This window comes from Corylus avellana, chromosome ca8 (genome assembly GCF_901000735.1).
Source record: "Corylus avellana chromosome ca8, CavTom2PMs-1.0".
Lineage (NCBI taxonomy): Eukaryota > Viridiplantae > Streptophyta > Magnoliopsida > Fagales > Betulaceae > Corylus > Corylus avellana.
Window position 1 is genome coordinate 8,887,498 of NC_081548.1, and position 10,399 is coordinate 8,897,896.

A 10,399-nucleotide genomic window follows, 5' to 3' on the forward strand; every position below is an offset into this window, starting at 1 on the left:
CGTCAAAAGTTTTTGACGTGCCATGTGTGGCATGTCAAAAACTTATAATAAATAATTATATATATTATCTTATTTAAATTATTATAAATTATATTTATTTTAATTTTATTAAAATTATATTTACTCTATCATATATTTACTCTATCCAATTACAATTAATTAGAGAATAAATAAATTAATATTCTAGATGTATAGATAATTAGATGTATCAACTGACCGACCACATATGTTGTGTTTGTCGAGTTCATGTGAGGTTTGCGGGTCTTATAAAATAAATGTATCAAGTATGTTTTATATATTTTTTTAAAAATAATATGGCGAGCTATCATATTAATATTACTAGACTGATCGATTTATGTATATATATATATATATATATGATGTTTAAATTAATATTAATGAAATGGTTGAATTATATGCTTGCATGTAATAATTATATTAATTGGTACACAATATATATATAGAATGATTATGCATGCATATATTTATTGGCACGCATGTGGTATATATATACGCATACATATATACTATGTAATTTATACTAATGATAATAAACTATAATTTATACTAATGACAATAAAAATTAATTTTTTATGGCAATTAACATTAATTGTTTTTTAATGCATATTTGTTTATATCAAAATTAATGTTAATTTTTTTTAATAAATTTTTTTTTTTTGACGTGTGGAATTGACACGTCAAAACTTTTTGACTTGTTAAAAGAAAACACGTCAATAATATTTTTTTTGACGTGTCTAAGCAGACGCGTCAAAAACATCTATTTTTTTGTAGTGCTAAGAAGTGGAGCAATTGAGTGATTAAATTATCTAGATTAAATTAAGTAAAATGGAGTTAAGGAAAAATTAATGGGAAAAACACTAGGGCTTCAAGGATCCACCTAGGACTTTATTACATGTTCTTGAGACATATATATTTTTTAACTCAAGTAGGTAGAGAATTAACTCTCCTAATTAATCGGAAGATTTAACAATAAAACATTAATTAAAAATAAAGTCGAATGAGTATGGGTTTGATTAAAAGTCGATTTTAATGACATGTTAAGAGAGATTAAGCATTCACTATAAATTCGAATCATAACAAATCAAACAAAAATGATAATGAATAAAAAACTAGTCAACATGAAATCTTTCTCAAATTAAAATCATTCCCAACATTCAATCACTATTCCATGAAAAACATATGAAACATAGTCTCAAGAACACAAAATAAAAATACTGGGCTTCACCCATAGCCCTAGCTAAAAGATTAGCCACTCATAATTATGAAAATAATTTTCATAATTAAAGTACTAAACATAAAACAAAGCAAAATGAAAATAAAATTCTACTTGCAGATTGGGAATCTTCATACTCTCCAGTAGGATCTCCCTTCTCATTTGATGAAGCTCTCTTCTAGGATCAGGAGTGGACCGGTATATCTCTTTGAAGTCCCCTAAAATTTTAAAACTACTCTTAAAATTTTAAAATTTACCCCTAAAATTTAGGTTTTATTATGAAATGTCCCCCAAAACTAAAATTTTACCCCTAAATTTTTACTTCTTAAAATTTTGTCCCCCACTCTTAAATGTTTGGTTCCGCCCTTGTCTAGGATCTTTCTTTTTTCTCAGCCGTGGTTTCTCTTTTAAGACAAAGGAAACTACTCTGCACAACTTGTCTTGGCACATTTTCCTCCTTCTCACAGTGGCGTTGTGGGCGCATTAATTTCCCTTGTCTCCCACCTCACACATTGCTTGTTAAGAAGAAAGTCAATTCTCCTTGATTTTCTTTCAGATGAGAGTAAAAGCTGGCCATTTTAATGCAATTGACAAACAAGTAACCACCATGCTAGAAAAACGTAGCTCCATTTTTCCTTTTCTCTTTTTTTGTTTTTGTTTTTATTTTTATTTTTTATTTTTTTATTCTTTCTTGCACATGATGGAAGCAATCAACTTATAAGACAATTCGTCTTATTAGTTGACGATTCAACTCTTCTTTTTACACTTTGGTTGTTTGTCATAAAAGCACGCACCAATATTAGTGCATTCAACCGTATAAGTTGACATTCAGTCATGGGCTTTGTTCCAATGTGGCAATTATATAAAGTGATCCATGAGTTCATTTATCATCAAATTTCGTAAATCTACTTCCCATTCAGTTTTGGCCCTTAATACGTCATAATTGGGTACTCAACGTGAAATTATGAATTGCTCCTAATCTTTCCAACACATCCAGCCTTGTTTTGATCCGATATTTGAGCTAGGAGTTATGGCCAAGAAAAGTCCATTGTCTGTATAAGTCCGAATTTAAAAGAATTAAGTGCATTTCTCCTTAGGAAACTGTAAAACACTATAAACAGAAAAATAACATAAAACATTATATTACAATGTAACTAAGGGATTAATGTGTGTGAGTTAAGGGGCTCGAATGTGCAATATTCGGCACTTATCTTGTAATGCTCACGGCCCGTTAATGCTAGGTTAATTTGTTGACTTATAGCACAAATGAACAAAAGAGACCTGAGCATTAAATCCAACTAAATGATAGTTTAGAAAAACATTAAAAACAGAAACATAAGGTTAACATGAAAATCTTAAAGGTCAATACAAATTAAACCAACTTAATGTCATAAATATCAGCATAGTGCGCCAAGGTGATGATGTAAGGGTGATCACAGTATAATAAATGTGATCATCCCCACACCTAATTATCCCCATGGAGGGTAATAACTTTCATGGAGGTTATCTGATAAGAGATCGTACACAACTCTTGACTAAGAGTTATGATTGGGACTCTATAAATAGAGTCCAATTAGAACACTATTCTAACTAATTTTATTCTACCATTGCTTCTCATATTTTCTCTTAGTCCTCCATTAAATTTTCACACCAAAGGAAAAATCATTCTGCTTGATCAACTCTAAAAAAATGTTCAGTGGTATCAAAGCCATGTTATGGAAGATCAAGAGAAAATTGAAAACTCACAAATCTTTTTGTCTAATATTCATCAAGCCATCAACATGCAAGTAATTGGTTTGGCTTTAATCGTGGCCTTCTACAATCTACATCGAACTTTAGAAAAGTTAGAAGAAAAACATCTTGTTATTACTATGGGTGGCTTGAAATATACAGGCAACACTAAAGCATTAAGGAGAAGAAATTTGCTAGAAGAAAAATATTGAAAAACATTTCTTAGTATGCCATTAAAGGATTCAAAGAAAGTTTTTCCAGAAAAGGCTCTCACCGACAAGACGGAGATTTCATCTCCATCTGGCTTTGAAATTGTTAGAGAAACATCTCCAAACAAGAATCTCATTTTTGGAACGTGGGAGGAAGGATAAAATTCAAGAGTGTCTTCATTTGAGGATTTTGGTTTAGATTCTGCACTGGAGGAAGAAGAAGACCCACACATGAGGAAGAAGAAGATCCCCAAACTGCTCAAAATTGCATTGTTTTGACCAGCCAGGGGACCAAAAACGACCCCCTTAACCCCATAAAAAATGACAACGTCACATCTAAGTGGGACAATGCCATTTTAGCCACTGCAGCAGAGGTGGGTTCCTGCAACTCTAGAAACGACATCGTCTCATCAAAACGGGACGAAGCTATTTCGTTTTTGGGGTGGGTCTACCCCAAGCCCGCGACGAAAGACACCGTTTCCGGGCGAAACTGCACCACTTTATGGACCTTGGAGCAAGCCCGCAAGAAACAACATAACATCATTCCGGAGTGTATCTACAGCCCGACCTAACAACATTCCGAGCCGGCCCAAAGTGGAAGCACACAACTCAGAAGTCAGTCATGAGAGCCCAAGTGATGTAGACTGGAAAGCTAAGGATTCCATAAAAAAGAGCGATGATTCGCATCTGACGAGTCCTACTAAAAAGACCATATCTAGAGTTTCAGACCTCGGATTGGAGCAAGATTTACAGCGTTGGAAAGCTAGTCAAAAGATATACAAAGTCATGGTTCACGAGAGTTTGCTAATTCCAATGATTACTAGGTCAAAATAGCCTCCGTTCGCAGGATGTTTGCAAGCCGTCCGAATAGGCCTCTTCCAGAAGTTACCATAATAAAACCCGAGACGTCCATTCGTAGCCCGTTCGCAAGCCGTTTGGACGGACCTATGTTATGTTTCAATTTTTACTTGTTTTACGTACTTTAACTTCAGTTATTTGCGGGACCGTCCGAACGGGGATATGTCCCATCTGGATGGGACTCGTAGAAGCTCAATTCTGACTCTATTTTGTATTAATTTTAGGTTTAGGGTTTGGGGGCCTATAAATACATGTTTTATAGACCATAGAACGTGGCTTTTGATTATATGTGATTTTTTATCAATAAGAAGTCTTATAGTTGAATTTCTTCATTATTTTCCTTCAAACCCTAGAGAATATCTAGCGTTTAGAGAAGATTTCTTAGATTATTTGATAGTATTAAAATCTAGAAATATCTATATGTTCTTTATTGTTGTTCTTCTTTGCAGCCACTACGTCATGCTGCATAAGTTGCCATCAGAACCCAAGTTACTTTCCATGGCTCCTGTCACAAGGGGAAGGGGCAACCCCTATGCAAACTTACACGACGTGTACGAGCGCGAGGAATCAGTTTGAAGAGAACAAGAGGCGACACAGTGGCAAAACTTGGAAGAGCAATTTGAGGCTACAGGGGATCAAATTGAAGCCCTCACTACCCAATTATCCAACACGGTTGGTCACAACAGACGCCATCATCGACCCCTACTGCACGTTTCGAAAGAGGAGCATGAACATGACAATGGGTACGAATCTGAGAACCCTTTTGCGGAGCGCTGAATGCAGAGCCATCAGCCGCTTGCGCAAGCTCATGCCAATCGGTCGGAGAAGGGGTTCAAACTCAACATTCCAGAACTCCAAGAGGTCTACAACCCAAAGAATTTCTCGACTTCAAGGGGGTGTCTGAAGATCGACGGGATTCTTTGGTCGCAACCAAATTTATTGAGGAAGATTTTTCGGTAGATTGGGCCTCTCTACCAATCTATGACATTTATCCTGACAAAGAGAATCTATTGGAATAGGTAAATTTATTTGTTGATGCCATAAATTTTTTTGAAGAGAATGATGTCCACCTGGTGCTTGATGAAAGCCCTAAAAGTGAAGTCTTTGATTTGGAAATTGATTTCCTTGGGGTAGAAAATATTTATCAAATTTCCTCGATGCTAAGATTTGTGATGACTTTTATGCGGAGAATAATTTGATATTTAAAAGGGAAGAGGTCATTGATCCTTTTTGGGAGATATTCATGGCACATGAACGAAAGAACATGTATGACTATCGTGTGAAGCCAAGGTTCTTTGAATCTAGTGTGAGAAGTTTTCAAGTTAATAATCGCAATCTTAGGGTGAGTAGAGAAGTATTGTTTCTTGTACGATGTTACATTGTTTTGCTTTTGAAGACAAAAGGATGGAATTAATTAATTGGGCATTCGAAGGATCGGAGAAAGAACCATCCTAATTCGTGGACGAATTCTCTCCAACAGGGGAAGAATGATGTAAGGGGAACGGGTGTAATTTACCCCCACGGACTTGAATAATGAGGTTTTGAATTCGAGGATGAATTCTCTCTAACCTAGGAAGGATAAAGTAGACCGGAAAGCTAAGGATTCCATAAAAAAGAGTGATGATTTAGATGTCGGAAGGAGCAAGCTTTGTAGCATTAAAAAGCTAGCTCAAAAATATACAAAGTCATGTTTCATGAGAGTTTACTAATTCCGATGTTTACTAGGTCAAAAGATCCTCCATTCGCAGGCTATTCGCAAGCCGTCTGAATGAGCCTAAGTCGCCAAAGTAAAGCCCGAGATGTCCGTTTGCAGCTCGTTCGCAAGCCATCCGGACGGCCCTATGTTATGTTTCTTTTACTTGTTTTACATACCTTACTTTCCATTATTTGGGGGACTATCCAAACGGGAGTCTGTCTCGTCCGAAAAGGACTCATAGAAGTTCAATTCCGACTCTATTTCGTATTAATTTTAGGTTTAGGGTTTGGAGCCTATAAAACATGTATAAATACATGTTTTATAGACCCTAAAATGCAGCTTTTGATTATATGTGAGTATTTATCAATAAGAAGCCTCAAAGTTGAGTTTCTTCATTATTTTTCTTCAAACGCTAGAAAGTATCTCGCGTTTAGAGAAGATTTCTTAGATTCTTTGAGAGTAACAAGATCTAGAAATATCTATCCGTTCTTTAGTGTTGTTCTTCTTTGCAGCCACTAAGTCACGCTGCATCACCAAGCCTAAAGGATCAAAGCCCCAGCCCATTCAACGGCTGAAGCCTTGTAGCCCAATCCAATTGACTGCCCAAACCTGAAGCCCAACCTACTGAACCGATCGAATCCAAGACCAAACCTGGCATTCAACCCCTGCCACATTGCCCAGCCAGAAAGCTGAGCCACATGGTGCACTGAGTTGCCAACTCTAGGTGCCAGTTCAATCAGCCCCAATTCAGTTCATTCAAACTACCTGGTTCATTTGAACTTGCCGGTTCAAGGCAGGTTTGGTAATTTTTATCGTTCTGGCTTGTTTCAATCCCGATTAGGACCATTCAAAAACCATTGGAAAGCTAATTCAAAACACTAAATGTTTTATAAATAATATATTTTTTTTGTAGAAAATTCAGAAAAACCAGTGGGAAACAGGAGAATCTTCGAACCAATGCCATAGAAGTATGAACTTAAGGTTTATTAGACCATGTTGGTTGTCACCAAGGCAGCACAAGGAGGTTGAATTCACAGTTCCAGATTTGGCACAATCAGAGATCTCATCTGACATACGCTTAAGGGGTCTACATCATTTAAGGTTGTCATGACTGTTTTGCAGAACCCTAGGGAGCCATGGCCTATAGGCATCCACTGCTATACTCTTCCGAGGATGGGTAAACAGGTCAATCCGCTAGCTCTAAATTTGGCGTATTATAGGGCTTATTTGAACAACTATCAAGCCATACTTACTAACCTTGATGACAGTTGATTTGACATATGTTATTATTATTATTACTTTTATTTCATTTTCATAGTTATTGTTGGTTTGTAATAATTAGGACCACATATTTCATTTTATGTTGTAGTATTATAATTAAGACAAGTTTAGATTGTACTTAAAATATAATAAATATTATTTTATCGTATCTACATTCTAAAATGGCTATTAAAGGCAGGATTGATTTCTCTAGGGTTGAAAGCCACAATGAGATGAATTTTAGAAGGTGGAAACAACATAATTATTATGTAGTGACGCATGAGAAAACACAGTACACCCTAACAACTGAAAAGTCAAATCTAGAAAACCAAAAGGATGAAGAAGTTGTCAAGAAACATGATAAATGGATGGAAGACGACCTAATGGCTAGAGCCACACTTCTCGACAATATGAAAGATAATATCATTCATCTTTTTGAAAGTCACGAGACTACTAAAGAAATGATGGAAGCTTTAAAGACAAAGTATGGTCCTAAGTCTGACACACACATACAATGGTTATTGCACAAATATAACTGTGCAGGTATGAGTGATGACGACTATGTTGATGATATTGCAAATCAAATGGAATTAATTGTAAAACAGCTTGCAAATGCAGGTCATCCTGTATCAGATAAAATGCAAGTCACTACCATACTTAATAGTCCCCCTTTATCATGGGAACAAGTGGTGACTTCATTAACACATAGTGGGAAAGAAGTCTCCTTTGTTTCACTACTAGTATTGCTCGTGGTGGAAGAAGAGAGAATGAAAAGAAGAAGAAGAGACGACACATCTTGCAATTTGATTATATTGAACAATTGGCTAGTATGTGTTTATGTACCTTAGATAGCTGGCATATTTTCATATAACCCAAAACACCTTTTGTTGGGTAACCAATTGAAGTAGATCGGACAGCCAGAACATGGTCATGAGTTTTGTGTCAAATTATCTGTTGATTGGCCGTCCAATACAAAACGAGGGAGATCATTTATCCCTCACTAAGACAAGAGATTCAACGACCCAATCTAGGTGTCTAGAATCGACCATTCAATTGAAACAACCTTGTTGAGACAACAGTTATGTCCATGATCCATCACCAGAGTAGGTGACATTAAAGGAACAAGGCATCATAATTAGGCCTCATACAATGGAACTACAATTAGTGTCATTGAATTTATGATTTCCACTACTATTGCAACTAAATATAATGATTATTGATTGCATTCAAGTGGGCTTTCATGTCTTATGGGATTTTGGGCTTGAGTCTTTTGTAGGTCAAGAGCGTCCCCTAGTTGGCATAAGTTCCAATCTTGGTCCCCTATCAAACGAATTCGAGCACAAAGGGATTGTTCACTTGATTTATGACACTTGGACAACAACTGAGAAAGTGTTCCAACAAGTTGGAATCTTTTTTTTTTTTTTTAGTAACAATCTGGCCTCAGAAAGAGATAGTAGCACAATTCTAAGGCTAAGATGGAGTACACCACACTAAAGGATGCTTGGTAAAGGTGTGACCACTATTATTGATGTGTTCTTTTTGTGTGCAAAAATATCAATAATAAAAATATCACTTGCAATCGAACAAATTTTTGTAGGATATGGCTATATTGAGGGTGTCGAACCTCAAGGACTGCATAAATTTGATTTGTTTTTGTTTTCTAAAAATAAATACATAAAAGTAAAGATAGATAGTAATAATGAGAGAAAGAATAAGGGGTTGATTTTTCCGCTAACTGCATAACAATGGTCAATCATAAATTAACAAGGAAAATTCATATTATACATGATATATGGCTCGTCTCACTTGAGTAGTCGAGAAAATACCATAATTAAGAAATAAGTATAATCCATCTTCGGTTGGCATTCGTCTGCCTAACCTCTAGATGTGGTACGGTCCGTCTTCCTTAAGTACGGACTATCAAATCGCTTAATCAGTTACACACAATCAATGGATAAGCATTCATCTTCGGGGTCGTACAAATTTTCTACCTAAATTACACTAAGCTAGGGTGTAGAGTAATTCGCCTTCCCTAGGCATGACCTGTCAAACCCTCTTGATCATGTGTTAGTTAAAACCGATGTATAACAATTATTCATATAATCACAAAAAAATATGAAGGAATGAGTTCTATCAAAATAAAAAGCTTTCTAAAACAAGAGAATTATTTTAAAATGATTGAATATAAACATTAAAATCAATTCTCACAGTTATACAACTATCATGCATATAGAAAAACTCAAATGAAAATACAATTAAACCATTTTTACCTAGAAAGGGTTACATCAACAGCCTATACAGAAATAGTTGCTCATGCTAGTGCTGGATTGGCCTCGTGCCATATTCATCTTCTCTTTAACTCTTCAAGCCACCAAGAAAATCTTTGTGTGAATTATCTCTCTAAAACCAAGCGCACATATCTTCAAAGCTTAGAGGCCTATTTATATGGTGTAAAGCAAACCCTAGAAGTCTTAGGAATCTTAGAAAACTCGTAAGTCAGTCCCCCAGTCAGACTAGGAGACCTAAAAAGGCGTTCGACGCACATGCTCACGCGCATGGCGTGGCGTGGGCTGTAAGGCACTAGTGGTGCCTTGATGGCGCACTTGGCACTTAGCACGAAGCATTGGAACTCGGAGCGATCTGATCATGACCATTCATTTTTGGACGGTCAAAATCGTTCGTTCTAGTGGTTTGATCTAAACCACTAGATCGAACGATTTAAATAATATTTTTCAAAAAAGTGGTTTTGCCAAAAAAGTTGAACGTGATTTCCAAATTATTAGACAATGGATTTCAAATAATATTTTCTCATTTTAGCATTCTATTCTGATTTCTGATTTAGTATTGCTTCTTTTTCTTTTTCTTTTTTGTAATTATTTTATTCAGACTGGAAGTGAAAAGACTCACACCATCCTAGGAGACATTGAGGAAGGCACTCGAAGACACAATCTCAATTGTGGGATGACACCTAGAGTCTTTGAAAATTTATTCTCAAGAATTCTGAAGGTATGTGTCTTCCTACTAAATGATAGGTTTTACGTAAGAGGCAATATATGTGTATGAGTGTTGTGTGTGAGTTTTTAAGTGTGCGTGTGGGATTACAAGAATCCCTTTGCTTAACCTTATTCTTTATACGATCATTTGGATTACAAACCAATCACATACGATGGATAAAATATTTAGAACTGAAGGATTAACATTTGTAGCTTCACAACAACATCTATTACGTACTTGTTGTTGAAATATTTTCAATATATATATTATTTTGTGTCTAGAGAATGTTTTAAATGGAAAGCTTTAAAGAGCATTGAATAAAGAATGTCTCACATTGGAAAGTGTGAAGATTTTGTTGGCATTTATAAGGTCCAACAAACTCTGGCTATTAAATGAACTATGCTAGGGTACACCCTA